Here is a 19,275-nt window from a genome sequence, read left to right as displayed (position 1 = left end):
TTATTCTCCCAAAACCCTAGTGGTATAATCGTAAGGAATAGCGAAAGGATGGAAGTATCTCTCACCTGTAGTATAAGTTACTTTAATCTAATTAATTTTGTAATGTCTTTTATGCATGATTTAGAAGATGCATGTTGAGATATGCTTTAGACGTGTTAAGGAAGAAGCATTTCATGTTATGTATGATGCCCTCTAAAGTTTTGGGGTTAAGAGCATGTTTTGTAACGATCGCCCTCCCTGCTACTCAAAGGGACGGGGCTACTTACTTACTTAACCATTCCAGGATACATACATATTCAAAAATTCTTTCTTATAACTTAAAGCAGCGGAAATGTCATAGAGTTATACTGGAAAGTAACATAAATACAATGGTTCTTGTCAAACATAACAAAACATTATAGCAGGTCTTATTTGTCCCAGCCGAGCCACTGCCACACACACCTCCTTGCCTCTCCTGCAGCTCCCCTAGGTCATCCATCCCTTGCCTTTATCTGTGGTACAAGGAAGTAAGCTATGAGCACACGGGCTCAGTAAGATTCTTTCCTACTCACAAAAATCCATATCTCAAGCATAATCATACAAGCATATCATCAATGAACAAATAACATAATCATCACTATGTGAGCATGGTTCTTATCATAACATATTCATATGAATCATGTTTCTAACATATCATAAACAAAGTAATCATATGAGGTGAACCATGGGAAGCATAACATATCATGAACATGGAAAGAAACATATCATATAAGAATGAGTGCATTATGCAAAATGTCTTTTTAAAACATATGCCATGTTGAGTGCAAAATGTCTTTATACATATCTTTTAATACTTGAACATAATATCATCATCCGGAGGGCCCGGCTTGTACCACATACATACATAAATGCGCGCAATCCCTAGGACAGGGTAGCTAGCCCCGAACCTACTAGGGATCTAGACCCGTTCATAGTCCGTCGGTCTAGGGGCGTACTAAGGAGCCCATCCCTTTTTACTAGACCCGTTCATAGTCCGTCGGTCTAGGGGCGCTTATGGAGCCCACCCTTGGTACAAGCCATACAAAGTAAAGTACATGTCATGCATATCATATCATCATAATTGCCATATCATATCATCATAAGGTCATGCTCTTGTCTTAACATGAAGAGTGCTCTTAATCCCAACTTAAGGGAAGCAACTCTTTGTCATTTTCTTATCATATCATAAGGCATGCATTCTTGGCACATGGCCATCATATAAAACCATTATCATGCTTGGTTCATAAGCTTACATAGATGAGCATGCAACATGTTGAAATCATACATACTTGAGCACATAATCATCATAAGGATCATATCATGCATAATTCATAACATACATAATCAACATGTTACTGATCTTATCATAAAGCATGCACACTTAACATAAAACATATCATAAACAAATTCAAGGCTTGCTAAGTTTAAGTTAAAAACTTTCTTGAATTCTAAGTTATAGTCATGGCCGAAAGTTCATAACAAAATAATACTCCAAAGCCACATACAACATGAATACTTAGCAAATCTTATAACATATCATAAGGAGTCTATGAACATACTAAATTAGGTTTTGAGTTTCATGAACCCTAACAACTTATCATAGCCGAAACATCATAACAAGAAGTAAACTTCTAAGCAACACATGAACATAAATACTTAGCCACATTGTTAACATATCATAAGGAAGTCTATGAGCATGCTAGATTAGTGTAACGCCCGAAAATTCTCAAAACTATTTTAGAAATATTCTATGATTTTTTTGGAATTTTAGAATATTTTTATGGAATTTTTAGAGTAGCGGAAGTAGCAAAAATAAATGGAAAACGAAAATAGCTTACGCGGGAATCGAACCCAAGACCTATGGGTCCTATGACTAATGGTGAACCAAAGTAACCAGGTAAACCCAGCAGAACCGTGCTAAAAGGAAAGGGAAACAAATAAATTTATATTCGAGTTGGGCGGAATTACCCACTTAATATAAATTGGGAATTAATAGGTGAAGAGTTATTTTAACGTAACTTTTCCTCTCCCTCAAACCCTCACCGCCGCCCACTTCCCCTCCTCCTTCTCTCGGCGCCAACCACAAGCACACCTAGGGATTTCGTCCCTAGGGCCATAGGAGGACTTTCCGGCGATGACTTCGACACGAGGACGCTCCCCTCCGCGAGAGGAACGCGTAGACGCGAGAAGATCGTCGAAAGGATCGTCTCCTCCGGAGATCTAGCGATTAGAACCGTAAGAAAATCCAAACAGGAGGTAAGAAACCCCTCACCTGCAGTATAAGTAGCTTTGGTATGAATTCCATGTATTAGTTTAGAAATATGTAGACTATCGACACAAAGGATGCGAATTAGCGTATACCAAGTGTTCGATTAAATTATTTAGCACAGAAAAATGCAACTTAGGCATTTTAGTAGCTTAAATAAATGCAATAGAAGCATTTTATAGCTTATTTAGTCTTGCTCTAGTTTTTACAGGACTAGATGTCCAATGGGTGGGCTCCCACAGTCGCCTCTAGGTTTAGATAACCTAGTTCTGGGTTTAGACAACCTAGTAAAAGCAAGACAAGGATTTATTAGCCTATGTTCAGTATTTTACTTTTCAGTGGCACTGTACTGGATTAGATATCCATTGGGTTGGGCTCTTACAGTCGTCCCTAGGTTCAGATAACTTAGTAACCCGCCTAAATTCGGGACTTGCAAACCCGGGTCTAGTTAGGGATGCTCGCATAGCACGTACAGTTGTCGGGCCCATTAGCAACATGATTAAGTATTTTCACCTATTATGATAAGTAGCTTTCAAAACTCACAATTAGTTGTGTATACAGTTTAACTTCAGTACTAGCTTAGCTTAGTTTGGCTCAGTTCATGCTTCAGCTCAGCTCACTCTTATGATTTTGTATGATAGCTCTATGTTCAGTTTATGTTACACATGCTTTAGATGATAGTATGCCATGACTAGCTTTTGATTGCTATGTATTGTATGATAGCATGCCATGTTTTAGTTCAATCAGTACATGTTTTAAATAGCATGTTTTCAAAGCATGATTTGCATCGATTGCATGTTTTGTGAGGTAGATGGTTTCTTACTAAGCGAAAGCTTACAGATACTTTTTCCTTATACTGCAGATAAAGGTAAAGGAAAGATGGACTAGCGGAGGCTGGAGGGCAATGCGATGAAGATGTGTGCGGATGGAACTTGGAATAAAGATCTTAGGGAATTTCAGCAAGCTTGTTTAAGTACTAGAACCTTTTAGCATTTTGTTATTTTGCACCGTAGCATGTTAAATGTTCTGGATTAGTTAATCATGCATCCTATCATGTTAGAATACCATTTTTGTGATGTTAGAATGTTTGGCATTTAGTTTAGAAATGTTATAAGTAGTTTTGGCACGAACCAGTGCTGAAATCAGACCATTGGCACGAAATCAGAAACTCGAATCGATCAGCTGATCGATTCGAGGGTTTCCAATCGATCGAAGGATCGACTGGCAATTCGTCTCGCGAACAGTAGGCCTCTGGATCGATCAGCCGATCATTCCAGACGCTCTCTGTCGCGAACAGAAGGCCCTGGGATCGATCACTAGATCGATTGACCAGTCTGGATCGATCAGCCGATCGATCCAGAATATCGGCCGAGCACAGTAGCCTTCTGAATCGATCACTGGATCGATTCGACCATTCCAATCGATCCGTGGATCGATTGGGAGGCCTGATATTAGCTAGAAGCCCTCAATTAAGTTCCTTGACCATAAGGGGAGGTAATAATGACATGAATAGCCTAGATTACACCATTAGCTCCTGTAGAATGGTGAAAAGATAATAGATTAGCAAAATCTTAATTAGTACAGCTTTCGCATCTAGATTTAGCGATGGTCAGGGAATAGTTAGCACAGCATAATGTGACGATCGACCTTACAGCTTAGCCAGTAGAAGGCGGGTCGTTACAGAGTGGTATTAGAGCAGTTTCCATACTTCCTTCACACACATCAGCATTGAACCTGCAGCTTCCAAGTAAGAACATCTCTCACTTTCTCCATGTTTCTTGTTTTCATGTTTAGATATAACTAAAGCATGCTTGTTTATGATAGTAGTTAACATGATAACAATAGTTATTCCCTTATGATTGTGTTAGTCATGTATGTCCTCCATGTCTCTAGACATGGCACGAGGACGCCCAGCTAGAAGGGCACCAGCTACTGAGCCCCAGCATGAGGCAGGCAGTTCAGTGCCTCCCCCAGACCTTACGGCATTAGTGGCTCACTTATAGCAGCAGCTAGCTGGGCAACAGCGGGAGATAGCCACCTTGAAGGCTAACCAGCGGAACTCTCCCACGGTCACTCCAGAGCCTAACTTAGCAACACCAGTAGTCCTAGAGGTTCCACCAATCCAGCCTACAGTACCAGTAGCCCCAGCAACAGAGGCAAGGAGAGAAGCCTATCTGATCCAGTGGCAGAGAGTCAAGCTAGAGAATTTCTCAGGCACCAGTGAACCATGGGATGCTCAGGCCTGGTTCAAAACAATGGAGAGTACGATGGAGCTTCTGGACTGGCCAGAACATGAGAAGGTGAAGTGCGCCTCCTTCTGTCTGACAGGAGATGCACGCATGTGGTGGGAGAGAATCAGAGCGAAGCGCCCAGTGAACCAGATGACATGGGCTGACTTCGAGGAAGAATTCTTTGAGGAGTTCTTTCACATGCGGGTCACGAACCGTCACTACGACGAGTTCACTGAATTTCGCCAGGGCAACCTTTCAGTGGAGGAAGCCGTGAAGAAATTCAACAGGTTGGCTCGCCTATGCCCTGAACTAGTCAACACAGAAAAAGAAAGAGTTCGGTTGATGCTCAAGATGCTGAGGCCGGAAATAGCAATGAACGTGGCTGGCGGCGTTCATAGGCCACAAACCACTGAAGAACTAGTCAGCAGTGCTCTGACCACTCAGCACTACCAGAACAGTATCAAGCAGCAGAAGCAAGTTCTCTCAGAGTTGAAAGGTCAAGGAGGCTCAGGCACTCAGAAACAGCAGGGCCACAGCTCCCACGGCTCTAACTGGAAAGGGAACTCCAGCAACAAGTGCAAACCAGGGAGTTATCCAAAAGGAGGACCAGCCAGCAAGCAGCCTAGTTATCCAAAGTGTGCTACTTGTGGAAAATTCCATCCTGGAGTTTGTCGTAAGGGCACACGAGGATGCTTTGAGTGCGGACAAGAAGGGCACATGGCCAAGCAATGTCCGAACAAGACCAGCTTTCCTCCATCACAGCCGATCCAGTATGAAGCCAAGCCAGCACAGTTGCATCAGATGCAGGTCGCTTTAGATGGTCCCCACATCAGCCAGGGCAGATAGAAGCCCCTCCAGCTACGACCAATGCGAGGATCTACTCACTGACCAGAGAGGACGTAGCAAATGCCTCGACAGCTGTTACAGGTCAGATTAGTATTTTACAGCAAAGTACAACTGTCTTATTCGATACTGGGGCAACCCATTCATATATATCTAGGGCATTAACTGAGAAGTTAGAAGTACCTCCAGAGGTACTCAGTAGTCAGTTTCTGACGACGCTACCTTCAGGAGAAATTATGGCATCCACGTATTGACTCAAAGCAGTGCCAGTCGTTATAGCATACACAGAGCTCTTTTGTGATCCGATAGTGCTAAATATGACTGACTACGATGTCATCTTCAGAATGGACTTCTTGATCAGATACGGTGCCTCCATAGAATGCCGTAAACGGAAGGTCGTATTCCAACCTGAAGCAGAAGCATAGTTCGAGTTCATCGGAGAACCCAAGAGAAAGGCCAAGAGGTTTCTCTCAGCTATGAAGGCACAGAGATTAATGGATTCAGGGTGTACGGGATTTTTAGCACACGTAGTCAGTACCAGTCAGGACAAGGACCAACAGCTAGCAGAGGTCCGAGTCGTATGTGACTACCCAGCAGTCTTCCCTGAAGAGTTACCAGGATTAGCACCAAACAGGGAGATTGAATTTGAGATAGAGCTCATTCCCGGTACCAACCCTATTTCCAAAGCACCCTACCGCATGGCTCCAGCAGAACTAAAGGAACTTCATGAGCAACTACAGGAGCTGCTTGACAAAGGCTTCATACACCCTAGTCATTCACCATGGGGAGCGCCTGTATTGTTCGTGAAGAAGAAGGACAGGAGCATGCGCTTGTGCATAGACTACAGAGCACTGAAACAAGTCACCATCAAGAACAGGTACCCTCTTCCCAGAATTGATGACCTGTTCGATCAGCTAAAGGGAGCAGCAATGTTCTCTAAGATAGACCTCAGATCGGGTTATCATCAGGTGAAAGTTAAAGAAGGGGATATACCTAAGACAGCATTCGGGACTAGATACGGACATTACGAGTTCGTAGTCATGCCCTTTGGAGTGACAAATGCTCCAGCTACTTTCATGGACCTCATGAACAGGGTATTCAGAGAATACTTAGATAAGTTCGTTATCGTGTTCATCGATGACATTCTTATCTATTCAGGAACTCAGGAAGAACACGCAGAGCACCTGAGAACAGTATTGCAGACCCTCCAGCAGAACCAGTTGTACGCCAAGTTCACAAAATGTGAATTTTAGTTAGATCAGGTGTCCTTCTTGGGTCACATTATCTCAAAGGATGGTATCATGGTGGATCCCAGTAAGATAGAAGCTGTGAGTAACTGGAAAAGACCCAAGAACGTCAGTGAGATCAGAAGCTTTCTGGGATTAGCAGGCTATTACAGAAAATTCGTAGAGGACTTCTCCAGGATAGCCTCCCCACTGACAGCTCTTACCAGAAAGAACAGAAAATTTCAGTGGACAGAGGACTGTGAGAACAGTTTCAGCGAGCTGAAGAAGAGATTGACCAGTGCACCTATTCTAACTCTACCAGAAAATACAGACAGCTTTGATATATATAGTGATGCCTCTAAGTTGGGACTAGGAGCAGTGCTGATGCAAAGTGGCAAGGTGATCGCCTATGCCTCCAGACAACTCAAGGATTATGAAAGGAATTACCCCACTCATGACCTTGAGCTTGCAGCAGTGGTGTTCGCTCTCAAAATTTGGAGACATTACTTGTATGGAGCTCAGTGTAGAGTGTATACAGATCATCAGAGTCTGAAGTACTTCTTCACTCAGAAGGATCTGAATATGCGACAGCGCAGATGGCTAGAGCTGGTCAAGGACTACGATATAGACATCCTCTACCACCCAGGGAAAGCTAATAGGGTAGCAGATGCACTTAGCAGAAAGTCCAGTGTTATCTTATTATCTCTAGCAGCCATGTCACCACCCCTACAGAAAGAGATCACAGATTTCGGTCTCGAACTCATAGTCGGACAGCTCTCTACTATGACCTTAGAGTCGACCTTGCTTGGTGACATCCAGACAGCTCAGGAATAGGATCCTGAAATTCAGAAAATCAAGCAAGGATTAGCAGGAACAGAAAGCAGAGAGTTCAGAGTGCCAGCTAGCGGGGTGCTGTATTTTGGCGACATATTATGTGTTCCAGATCAAGAGGAACTCAGAAGGAAGATTTCAGATGAGGCTCACAAGACTCCCTATGCGATGCATCCAGGCTCCACCAAAATGTACCAGGACTTGAGGAAGCGTTTTTGGTTGCCCGGGATGAAGAGAGACATCGCTCGATATGTCAGCACCTGCCTAACCTGTCAGAGGGTCAAGGCAGAACAACAGAGACCAGGAGGAGTTTTGCAGCCCATTCAGATCCCAGAATGGAAGTGGGAAGACATTTCTATGGATTTCATAGTGGGACTACCCCGAACTACGAACAGTTTTGATACCATCTGGGTAGTAGTTGACAGGTTAACTAAATCAGCCCACTTCTTAGCTATCAGGATATCCTACTCCATGGAACAGCTAGCTCAGTTGTATCTCAAGGAGATCGTTAGACTACATGGAGTCCCACGAACCATTATTTCAGACAGAGATAGTAGATTCACATCACACTTCTGGGAGTGTGTACAGTCAGTTTTGGGCACGAAGCTAAAGTTCAGCACAGCCTTCCATCCTCAGACAGATGGTCAGATGGAGCGAGTAAATCAGGTACTTGAGGATATGCTCCAAGCATGTGCCCTGGATTTCAAAGGAAGTTGGTGCAAATACCTGAGTTTAGCAGAATTTGCATACAACAACAGCTATCAGGCCACTATCGGTATGACACCTTACGAGGCTCTCTATGGGCGGAGGTGTAGATCTCCAATCTGTTGGTATGAGAGTGGTGAACAGAAAGAACTAGAACTTCAGACAGATCTAGTAGCAGATACCACAGTAGCTATACAGCAGATCCGCTAGAGGATAGAGATAGCTCAGAGTCGCCAGAAAAGCTATGCTGATACACGGCGCAGACCTTTAGAGTTTTTAGTTGGGGATTCAGTATTCCTCAGAGTAGCTCCCATGAAGGGAGTAATGCGTTTTGGGAAGAAGGGCAAACTAAGTCCCAGATATGTGGGACCATACCTTGTCAGTAAAAGAGTTGGCAAGGTAGCATATGAGCTAGAGCTACCCCAGGAGATGTCAGCTGTCCACAATGTATTTCATGTCTCCATGCTGAAGAAGCATATCCCTGATGCCACCCAGGTGATTGAGCCCCAGTCGGTAAAGATCCGCGAAGACCTCAGCTATGACAGTCGACCTATTCAGATAATAGACCGAGCAGTTAAGAAATTATGGAACAAGGATGTACCATTATTCAAAGTTATTTGGCACAGTCACACAGCAGAAGAGGCAACATGGGAGACAGAAGCCAGCATGTGACAGAAGTACCCAGAGTTATTCTAAGTTCGAGGACGAACTTTTTATAAGGTATGGGGGATTGTAACGCCCAAAAATTCTCAAAACTATTTTACAAATATTCTATGATTTTTCTGGAATTTTAGAATATTTTTATGAAATTTTTAGAGTAGCGGAAGTAGCAAAAATAAATGGAAAATGAAAATAGCTTACGCGGGAATCGAACCCGAGACCTATGGGTCCTATGACTTATGGTGAACCAAAGTAACCAGGTGAACCCAGCAGAGCCGTGCTGAAAGGAAAGGGAAACAAATAAATTTATATTAGAGTTGGGTGGAATTACCCACTTAATATAAATTGGGAATTAATAGGTGAAGAGTTATTTTAACGTAACTTTTCCTCTCCCTCAAACCCTCACCGCCGCCCACTTCCCCTTCTCCTTCTCTCGGCGCCAACCACAAGCACACCTAGGGATTTCGTCCCTAGGGCCATAGGAGGACATTCCGGCGACGACTTCGACACGAGGACGCTCCCCTCCGCGAGAGGAACGCGTAGACGCGAGAAGATCGTCGAAAGGATCGTCTCCTCCGAAGATCTAGCGATTAGAACCGTAAGAAAATCCAAACAGGAGGTAAGAAACCCCTCACCTGCAGTATAAGTAGCTTTCGTGTGAATTCCATGTATTAGTTTAGAAATATGTAGACTATCGAAACAAAGGATGCGAATTAGCGTATACCAAGTGTTCGATTAAATTATTTAGCACAGAAAAATGCAACTTAGGCATTTTAGTAGCTTGAATAAATACAATAGAAGCATTTTATAGCTTATTTAGTCTTGCTCCAATTTTTACAGGACTAGATGTCCAATGGGTGGGCTCCCACAGTCGCCTCTAGGTTTAGATAACCTAGTTCTGGGTTTAGACAACCTAGTAAAAGCAAGACAAGGATTTATTAGCCTATGTTCAGTATTTTACTTTTCAGTGGCACTGTACTGGATTAGATATCCATTGGGTTGGGCTCCCACAGTCGTCCCTAGGTTCAGATAACCTAGTAACCCCACTAAATTCGGGACTTGCAAACCCGGGTCTAGTTAGGGATGTGCGCATAGCACGTACAATTGCCGGGCCCATTAGCAACATGATTAAGTATTTTCACCTATTATGATAAGTAGCTTTCAAAACTCACAATTAGTTGTGTATACAGTTTAACTTCAGTACTAGCTTAGCTTAGTTTGGCTCAGTTCATGCTTCAGCTCAGCTCACTCTTATGATTTTGTATGATAGCTCTATGTTCAGTTTATGTTACACATGCTTTAGATGATAGTATGCCATGACTAGCTTTTGATTGCTATGTATTGTATGATAGCATGCCATATTTTAGTTCAATTAGTACATGTTTTAAATAGCATGTTTTCAAAGCATGATTTGCATCGATTACATGTTTTGTGAGGTAGATGGTTTCTTACTAAGCGAAAGCTTACAGATACTTTTTACTTATACTGCAGATAAAGGTAAAGGAAAGATGGACTAGCGGAGGCTAGAGGGCAATGCGATGAAGATGTGTGTGGATGGAACTTGGAATAAAGATCTTAGGAAATTTCAGCAAGCTTGTTTAAGTACTAGAACCATTTAGCATTTTGTTATTTTGCACCGTAGCATGTTAAATGTTCTGGATTAGTTAATCATGCATCCTATCATTTAAGAATACCATTTTTGTGATGTTAGAATGTTTGGCATTTAGTTTAGAAATGTTATAAGTAGTTTTGGCACGAACCAGTGCTGAAATCAGACCATTGGCACGAAATCAGAAACTCGAACCGATCAGCTGATCGATTCGAGGGTTTCCAATCAATCGAAGGATCGACTGGCAATTCGTCTCGCGAACAGTAGGCCTCTGGATTGATCAGCCGATCATTCCAGACGCTCTCTGTCGCGAATAGAAGGCCCTGGGATCGATCACTGGATCGATTGACCAGTCTGGATCGATCAGCCGATCGATCCAGAATATCGGCCGAGCACAGTAGCCTTCTGAATCGATCACTGGATCGATTCGACCATTCTAATTGATCCGTGGATCGATTGGGAGGCCTGATATTAGCTAGAAGCCCTCAGTTAAGTTCCTTGACCATAAGGGGAGGTAATAATGACATGAATAGCCTAGATTACACCCCTTAGCTCCTGTAGAATGGTGAAAAGATAATAGATTAGCAAAATCTTAATTAGTACAGCTTTCGCATCTAGATTTAGCGATGGTCAGGGAATAGTTATCACAGCATAATGTGACGATCGGCCTTACAGCTTAGCCAGTAGAAGGCGGGTCGTTACAATTAGGTTTTGAGCTTTGTGAAACCCTAAATTATTATCATGGCCGAAACTTCATAAGCCAAGGATGTACACTTCGAAACAACATGTAGCATGAACACCTAGCTAATTCCATCATATATCATAAAGAAGTCCATAAGTACACTAAATTAGGTTTTGGAGCTTCATGAACCCTAAGGATTCATCATGGCCGAAACTCCATCATGTAGAAAATGAACTCCTAAGCAACATATAAGTAAAAGTTTCTATCCCGTTTTATAACATATTATCAAGGAACCTTTGAGCATACTAACTTAGGTTTTTGGGCTCCATGAACCCTAAAAATTATCATAGCCAAAACATCATGCAACAAGAAGTGGACTTCTAATAAATTTCTTAACATGAATACTTAGCCAATTTGATAACATATCACAAGGAAACTTATAAACATGCTAAATTAGGTTTAGAGCTTTATGAAACCCTAAATCACTATCTTGGCCGAAACTTCACAACTAGGAAATAAACTTATGAACAACATGTAGACATAAATCTTTTTAGTTAATTTCATAACATATCACATGGAGGTCTATGGTCATACTAAATTAGGTTTGAGTTTCATAACCCCTAATGTTTCCATCATGGCCGAAACTTCTTCAAGCAAAACATAGCTTTTAACATCATATGAACATGAATCTCTAACAAATTTCATACCATATCATAAATAAATCTATGAGCAAGTTAGATTAGGTTTTAAGCCTCATGAACCCTATATTTCTATCATGGCCGAACCCTTCTTCAAGCAAGAAAAAAATCTCTAGATAGCATATGAACATGAATCTCTAGCAACTTTTATAACACATCATAAATAAACCTAAGAGCAAGTTAGATTAGGTTTAAGCCTCATGAACCCTATATTTTTGATCATGGCCGAACCCTTCTTCAAGCAAGAACAAAATCTCTAGATAACATATGAACATGAATCTCTAGTAACTTTCATAACACATCATAAATAAACCTAAGAGCAAGTTAGATTAGGTTTAAGCCTCATGAACCCTATATTTTTGATCATGGCCGAAACTTATAACAAGGAGAGAAAGTTAATAAACATCTCAATAAGAAGATCAAGCTTAACATCACACACATAATTTCCTTTCTAACTAAAATCATATCATAACCTATCAAGTTCAAAAGCATGGTTTCTTCTCTTCTTTTATTTCAAATACTAAGAGTTCGAGTCTTTCGAGAAAACCGTAAGCAACTTGTACCACAGGTGAGGGAATACTTACATCCTTATTCCCTTAAGGAAAGAGGGATCTTGCTTGTGGAGCCTTCCTAGAGAGGGGTCTTCCTTGTTTTTAGGTTTCGGCAAGGAGAGGTAGGGGAGGCTCCTTGGTCACGGTGAGGAAGAGGAGGGAGGAGGAAGAGAAGAAAAATGAAGTCTCTTCTTAATTTCCCCTTTTATTCATCATGAGAGGAGGAAGGGAAAATGTATTTTTCCTTCTCCTTTCTTTTACTTTTCCTTAATGAAAAGAGGAAGTAAAATCCTTTTTCTTTTGAGAGGGAGAGGGCAACTCTAACTTCTCCTTCTCAATGAAACAAAAATCTCTTTTCTTACCCTTAACTATATTGTTACTTCTTTCTTTAACAATAATTTCTCTTGGTCTATTGGTTAACACATGTATATATCTAGTAGGAGATCCAAGGTTCAAGCCTTGGTCATCTCTCTTTTTGGTTCTATTTTATTTTTATTATTTTTGCAAATTCCACATAAGGCCTATTTTTTTATTCATAATAAAAATATCTAAAATCTTGCTAAGTACTCCATGGGTGTTACAGTCCCCCATACCTCATAAAAGTTCGTCCTCGAACTTAAAATAATTCCGGATACTTCTGCTTCATATCATCTTCTCGCTCCCATTTGGCTTCTTCGAACCGTTAATTTTGCCACAGAACCTTTACTAATGGTACTTCCTTGTTCCTTAGTCTTTTGATAGTTCGATCCAATATCTGTACCGGTCTACTTATGTAACTTAGATCCTCTTGTACTTGTACAGTTTGCGGTTCAATCACCTGGTCCATGCTCGGAATACATTTCTTTAACATCGAAACATGGAACACATTGTGGATAGCAGACATCTCCTGAGGTAGCGCTAGTTCGTAGGCTACCTTGCCTACCCTTTTCAGAACTTGATATGGGCCTACATAACGTGGGCTTAGTTTTCCTTTCTTTCCGAACCTCATCACTCCTTTCATAGGAGCTACCTTGAGGAACACTGCATCTCCGACACTGAACTCTAATGGCCTTTGTCTCTTATCTGCATAACTCTTTTGTCGACTCTGAGCTGTTTCTATTCTTTGGCGGATGTTCTGTATAGCACGGGTGGTGTTGTCAATAAATTCTGTTTGAACTCCCATCTCCTTCTTTTCACCACCTTCGTACCAGCATATAGGGGACCAACATTTCCTTCCGTACAGAGCCTCGTAGGGTGCCATTCCAATAGTAGATTGATAACTATTGTTATAGGCGAATTCCGCTAAACTTAAATATCGACACCAACTCCCTTTGAAATCTAAGGCGCAAGCCCATAGCATGTCTTCTAGTACTTGATTTACCCTTTCTGTTTGTCCGTCCATCTGGGGGTGGAAGGCAGTGCTGAATAATAGCTTGGTGCCAAGGGCTTTTTGAACACATTCCCAGAAATGTGAAACAAAACGACCATCTCGGTCAGAAATAATGGTCTTAGGAATCCCATGTAATCTGACAATTTCTTTGACGTATAATTGAGCTAATTGCTCAACGGAATAGGTTACCTTAATTGCTAGAAAGTGGCTAGATTTTGTCAATCTGTCCACGATTACCCATATAGCGTCGTAGCCATTTGTTGTCTTGGGTAAACCCGAGATGAAATCCATAGATATATCTTCCCATTTCCATTCTGGAATTCGGATTGGTTGTAGTAATCCTCCAGGTCTCTGGTGTTCTGCTTTAACCTGCTGGCAAGTCAAACAGGTACTGACATATTGAGCCACATCTCTTTTCATACCGGACCACCAGAATTTCTTTTTCAGATCTTGGTACATCTTAGTGGAACCCGGATGCATCACGTAGGGTGTTGTATGGGCTTCTTCTAGTATTTTCTTTCGCAGCTCTGGATCCTCAGGGATACATAATCGGTCCTTGAGGTATAATATTCCACTATCTGCGATACGGAACCCGTCATTCTTTCCCTCTAAGGTTTCTTGCTTAATTCTTTGGAGACTTTGGTCACTAGTTTGCTTCTCTAATATATTGTCGAACAATGTCGGTGCTAAGGTCAAAGTGGAGAGTAGTCCGGACATGTTTTCGACCCAGCGACGCGTAATGTTCCTTGGCTTCTCAAAAATTTTGAATATTGATTCGCCTTCAGTATTAGATAAGACTTTAGTATACTGACTAAAGTTAGGCAGCTGACCTGTGACGACTGTGGAAGCATTGGCCGTATCCTCCTTGGTGATGGAGAAAATTCTGGCATCCGTCACTACTGGCGGAGCTTCCAGCCTCCCTTGACTTATCCGCGGGCCTTCTATTGCAGCTTGCATCATGTGTAGCTGTGGAAGCACACCTTTGTTCTAAACCTACGGAGGGATAGATGTCTGGATCTGAGTAGGGCAGTTCCGAGCCATGTGTCCTTCCATTCCACAGTTGTAGCATCTGTTTGTACCTAAACGGCATACCCCTGGGTGCTTCTTTCCGCAAGTAGTACACTGGGGGAACATGAGTTGCTTGCTGGCTGGACCACTCTTGGATTCACCCCATTGCTTCCTCTTGCCACTATGATTTCCTTTCCAGCTGGTTCGGTTACTTTGTGATTTCTGTCCCCCTGACTGAGTCTGATTCTTGCCCTCATTCATTGCCTTCTGATAGTGTTCCGTGATTAGGGCGCTGCTGATTAATTCTTTGGCGGTCTGCGGTCTATTAACTACACCGGCTACGTTCAAGGCTATCTCAGGTCTGAGCATCTTCAGCATAAGTCTGACTCTTTCTCTCTCTGTACTGACCAACTCTGGGCACAGGCGTGCTAAGCGGTTGAATTTCTTAACAGCTTCATTGACGGATAGATCACCTTGCCGGAACTCGGTGAATTCATCATAGTGTTTATTTGTGACTCGCATATGGAAAAATTCTTCGAAAAATTCTATTTCGAAGTCTGTCCACATCATCTGATTTACTTGTCTTTTCGCCTTTACTCTGTCCCACCACATTCTGGCATCTCCAGTATGGCAGAATGATGCGCATTTAACCTTCTCGTGTTCAGGCCAATCCAATAACTCTACTATGCTTTCCACCGTCTTGAACCAGGCCTGTGCGTCCCATGGTTCACAGTTCCCGGAGAAAGTTTATGGCTTCAGTCTCTGCCATTGTATCAAATATGCCTCCTGACGAACCACTAGAGCTAGGCCTACCAGTGGTGCAGGTGCTGGTGGTACTGGAACAGCTGTAGGTATTATTGGTACAACATTCTGGTGTCCTGGTGGAGTAACAGGATTTCCTTGTTGATTTAGCAGAGCAGTGATCATTTGCTGCTGTTCCGTAACTTGACGCTGGAGCTCGGTAACTACATGCATCAAATCAGGTGGAGGCGCTGTTTCCTCTGCTCTGGTATTACGTCTTCTAGCCATCCTTATATTCATTAATGACAACATAGCTAGCGTAAGTTATTATCATTCCTTACCGGACTAACGAAAGGTCAATGTCATTTCTAATTAGTTGTAAATTTATTGTGTTATTATCATCCCTAACCTACCATCATGCAACCTAAACTAAAATTGTGACTTAAAAGAATAAGTAATCATGCATACTACTAGAGTACCATAAAAATAATTAAATAAAATGAGCATAAACATTATGAATAAAATAAATAAATAGCTGAGCATAAGCATAAAGGAAATAACTAAATAAACTGAGCATGAGCATCATAAAATAAGTAAATAAACTGAGCATAAGTATCATAAAGAAATAAACAGATAAACTGAGCATAAGCATCGTAACGAAATCTTACTAAGCATAAAAATAATTTCTTACTTGGAGCTGCAGAAAGAGACTCGGTGTGTGTGCAGTGGGAAGGCTAACCTCGCTCTGATACCAAACTATAACGCCCGCCCTCCCTGCTACTCAAAGGGATGGGGCTACTTACTTACTTAACCATTCCAGGATACATACATATTCAAAAATTCTTTCTTATAACTTAAAGCAGCGGAAATGTCATAGAGTTATACTGGAATGTAACATAAATACAATGGTTCTTGTCAAACATAACAAAACATTATTGCAGGTCTTATTCGTCCCAGCCGAGCCACTGCCACACACACCTCCTTGCCTCTCCTGCAGCTCCCCTAGGTCATCCATCCCTTGCCTTTATCTGTGGTACAAGGAAGTAAGCTATGAGCACACGGGCTCAGTAAGATTCTTTCCTACTCACAAAAATCCGTATCTCAAGCATAATCATAAAAGCATATCATCAATGAACAAATAACATAATCATCACTATGTGAGCATGGTTCTTATCATAACATATTCATATGAATCATGTTTCTAACATATCATAAACAAAGTAATCATATGAGGTGAACCATGGGAAGCATAACATATCATGAACATGGAAAGAAACATATCATATAAGAATGGGTGCATTATGCAAAATGCCATTTTAAAACATATGCCATGATATCATCATCATGAGGGCCCGGCTTGTACCACATATATACATAAATGCACGCAATCCCTAGGACATGGTAGCTAGCCCCGAAGCTACTAGGGATCTAGACCCGTTCATAGTCCGTCGGTCTAGGGGCGTACTAAGGAGCCCATCCCTTTTTACTAGACCCGTTCATAGTCCGTCGGTCTAGGGGCGCTTATGGAGCCCACCCTTGGTACAAGCCATACAAAGTAAAGTACATGTCATGCATATCATATCATCATAATTGCCATATCATATCATCATAAGGTCATGCTCTTGTCTTAACATGAAGAGTGCTCTTAATCCCAACTTAAGGGAAGCAACTCTTTGTCATTTTCTTATCATATCATAAGGCATGCATTCTTGGCACATGGCCATCATATAAAACCATTATCATGCTTGGTTCATAAGCTTACATAGATGAGCATGCAACATGTTGAAATCATACATACTTGAGCACATAATCATCATAAGGATCATATCATGCATAATTCATAACATACATAATCAACATGTTACTGATCTTATCATAAAGCATGCACACTTAACATAAAACATATCATAAACAAATTCAAGGCTTGCTAAGTTTAAGTTAAAAACTTTCTTGAATTCTAAGTTATAGTCATGGCCGAAAGTTCATAACAAAAGAATACTCCAAAGCCACATACAACATGAATACTTAGCAAATCTTATAACATATCATAAGAAGTCTATGAACATACTAAATTAGGTTTTGAGTTTCATGAACCCTAACACCTTATCATAGCCGAAACATCATAACAAGAAGTAAACTTCTAAGCAACACATGAACATAAATACTTAGCCACATTGTTAACATATCATAAGGAAGTCTATGAGCATGCTAGATTAGGTTTTGAGCTTTGTGAAACCCTAAATTATTATCATGGCCGAAACTTCATAAGCCAAGGATGTACACTTCTAAGCAACATGTAGCATGAACACCTAGCTAATTCCATCATATATCATAAAGAAGTCCATAAGTACACTAAATTAGGTTTTGGAGCTTCATGAACCCTAAGGATTCATCATGGCCGAAACTCCATCATGTAGAAAATGAACTCCTAAGCAACATATAAGTAAAAGTTTCTATCCCATTTTATAACATATCATCAAGGAACCTATGCGCATACTAACTTAGGTTTTTGGGCTTCATGAACCCTAAAAATTATCATAGCCAAAACATCATGCAACAAGAAGTGGACTTTTAATAAATCTCTTAACCTGAATACTTAGCCAACTTGATAACATATCACAAGGAAACTTATAAACATGCTAAATTAGGTTTAGAGCTTTATGAAACCCTAAATCACTATCTTGGCCGAAACTTCACAACTAGGAAATAAACTTATGAACAACATGTAGACATAAATCTTTTTAGTTAATTTCATAACATATCACATGGAGGTCTATGGTCATACTAAATTAGGTTTGAGTTTCATAACCCCTAATGTTTCCATCATGGCCGAAACTTCTTCAAGCAAAACATAGCTTTTAACATCATATGAACATGAATCTCTAACAAATTTCATACCATATCATAAATAAATCTATGAGCAAGTTAGATTAGGTTTTAAGCCTCATGAACCCTATATTTCTATCATGGCCGAACCCTTCTTCAAGCAAGAACAAAATCTCTAGATAACATATGAACATGAATCTCTAGCAACTTTTATAACACATCATAAATAAACCTAAGAGCAAGTTAGATTAGGTTTAAGCCTCATGAACCCTATATTTTTTATCATGGCCGAACCCTTCTTCAAGCAAGAACAAAATATCTAGATAACATATGAACATGAATCTCTAGTAACTTTCATAACACATCATAAATAAACCTAAGAGCAAGTTAGATTAGGTTTAAGCCTCATGAACCCTATATTTTTAATCATGGCCGAAACTTATAACAAGGAGAGAAAGTTAATAAACATCTCAATAAGAAGATCAAGCTTAACATCACACACATAATTTCCTTTCTAACTAAAATCATATCATAACCTATCAAGTTCAAAAGCATGGTTTCTTCTCTTCTTTTATTTCAAATTCTAAGAGTTCGAGTCTTTCGAGAAAACCGTAAGCAACTTGTACCACAGGTGAGGGAATAGTTACATCCTTATTCCCTTAAGGAGAGAGGGATCTTGCTTGTGGAGCCTTCCTAGAGAGGGGTCTTCCTTGTTTTTGGGTTTCGGCAAGGAGAGGTAGGGGAGGCTCCTTGGTCACGGTGAGGAAGAGGAGGGAGGAGGAAGAGAAGAAAAATGAAGTCTCTTCTTAATTTACCCTTTTATTCATCATGAGATGAGGAAGGGAAAATGTATTTTTCCTTCTCCTTTCTTTTACTTTTCCTTAATGAAAAGAGGAAGTAAAATCCTTTTTCTTTTGAGAGGGAGAGGGCAACTCTAACTTCTCCTTCTCAATGAAACAAAAATCTCTTTTCTTACCCTTAACTATATTGTTACTTCTTTCTTTAACAATA

This window comes from Zingiber officinale, chromosome 7B (assembly GCF_018446385.1).
Source record: "Zingiber officinale cultivar Zhangliang chromosome 7B, Zo_v1.1, whole genome shotgun sequence".
Classification (NCBI taxonomy): Eukaryota; Viridiplantae; Streptophyta; class Magnoliopsida; order Zingiberales; family Zingiberaceae; genus Zingiber; species Zingiber officinale.
Note: the sequence above shows the minus strand (reverse complement) of the source record.